The sequence below is a fragment of the Cebus imitator genome, unplaced genomic scaffold (assembly GCF_001604975.1).
Source record: "Cebus imitator isolate Cc_AM_T3 unplaced genomic scaffold, Cebus_imitator-1.0 Scaffold15, whole genome shotgun sequence".
NCBI classification, from domain to species: Eukaryota; Metazoa; Chordata; class Mammalia; order Primates; family Cebidae; genus Cebus; species Cebus imitator.
The window spans coordinates 6,518,140-6,519,952 of NW_016107330.1; the positions used below are offsets into that span (position 1 = coordinate 6,518,140).

A 1,813-nucleotide genomic window follows, 5' to 3' on the forward strand; every position below is an offset into this window, starting at 1 on the left:
GAGAATCGCTTGAACCCAAGGCGGAAGTTGCAGTGAGCCAAGATCGCTCCATTGCACTCCAGCCTGGGCGACAGAGTGAGACTCTGTCTCAAAAAAAAAAAAAAAAAATTGCCAAAGGTAAATTCAAGCACAAAAAATCCCCACGTGCAGCTAGAGTGGAAAGCACAGAGGCCCTATCAGCAAAGGCAAGACAGGCATTTGAGAGAAGTACCCAGAGACACTTTTTTTTTTTTTGAGACAGAGTCTGGCTCTGTCAGTAGGCTGGAGTGCAGTGGTGCGATCTGGGCTCTCTGCAACCAACCTCCATCTTCTGAGTTCAAGCGATTCCCCTGCCTCAGCCTCCCAAGTAGCCAGGACTACAGGTGTGTACCACCACGCCTGGCTAATTTTTATTTTAGTAGAGATAGGGTTTCACTATGTTGGCCAGGATGGTCTCAATCTCCTGACCTCATGATCTGCCCACCTCGGCCTCCCAAAGTGCTGGGATTACAGGTATGAGCCACTGTGCTCGGCCCCTAGAGACACCTTAAAGTGTTTTCTGGGAAAAAAAAAAAAAAAAAAAAAAAAGTGTTTTCTAAGCACTTGGAGGAATATGAAGAGAGAGAAAATTATATCTTAGAGAGCCCAAGAGACAGTTTTAAGTAGGCGAGTGGAGCTAGACTCGTGTACCAGATTTGTCCTTGTCTGACTAAAGAAGAGGTTCCATCTTTTTATTCCAGGATGTCCAATCATAAAATGGGGCTAGTAGGGCTTGCAGCCAATGAGGTATTTATGAAGTACAACTAATGTATGCAAAGGGCTTTGGGATCCTTCAGATTAACAAGTGCCCTGTGCAAGGTGCAAGATGGACTGGTGTTACTGAGAGGACAGATATATTTTGTGGGTGTCACCACTGTTGTTTAGCGAGGCAGTGGGGAAAAAAGGAGGTTATGTGGCACAATCTTTCAACGTGACCCAGAACTGGTCCATAGGAAACTTGTACAGACTGTCACATTAGATGGTGGAAAGAAACATCACAGAAAATGCATAAATCCCCAGAGGCAGAATGGTTAGCTTTATGATGCAGTCATGCCTAGAACAATCTGGTGAGGCTATTTAGTAAAACACATTTGTTACTTCTCGCTTTACAGGAAAGAGGACCAAGTCACATTACTCAGTAAATATTTTTCCTTGGACTGAACTTGGCTGCTAAGATTTTCTGAGAACTGAGCATTTTTTTTTCTTAATTTCTTTTTAAAATTTAATTTTTTTTTTTCTTTAAGACAGGGTTTCACCATGTTGCTCAAGCTGGTCTTGAACTCCCAACCTCAGGTGATCCGCCTGCCTTGGCCTCCAAAGTGCTTGGACCACACCCGGCCTAAAATTTAATATTTAAAAAAAAACATTTGTCATCCTTTCGCAAGGGCCATGCTAATCTCTGTATCGTTCAAATTTTAGTATATGTGCTGCCGAAGCAAGCACTGAGAACTGAGCATTTTTTCTAAATAATCTTCAAAGGCCTGGTGCTGGGTTAATAGCAGGAACTGGCCGGGTGTGGTGGCTCATGCCTGTAATCCAAGCACTTTGGAGGCCAAGTGGGGCGGATCACCTGAGGTCAGTTCGAGACTAGCCTGGCCAACATGGTGAAACCCTGCCTCTACTAAAAATACAGAAATTAGCCAGGTGTGGTGGAAAGCAACTGTAAACCCAGCTACTCAGGAGGCTGAGGCCGGAAAATCGCTTGAACCCAGGAGGCGGAGGTGGAAGTTGCAGTGAGCCGAGATCATACCATTGCACTCCAGCCTGGGGGACAAGAAGTCTTTGTCTCAAAAAA

General features: G+C 44.7%; 1 non-coding gene across 1 annotated transcript; it reads right to left on the reverse strand.

Moving 5' to 3' along the window:
* Window positions 1-1,358: 1,358 nt before the first annotated feature.
* LOC119468040 lies at window positions 1,359-1,461 on the reverse strand. The gene has a single exon (XR_005196670.1). It is a non-coding gene; the product is annotated as a U6 spliceosomal RNA (small nuclear RNA).
* Between the last annotated feature and the right edge of the window lie 352 nt (window positions 1,462-1,813).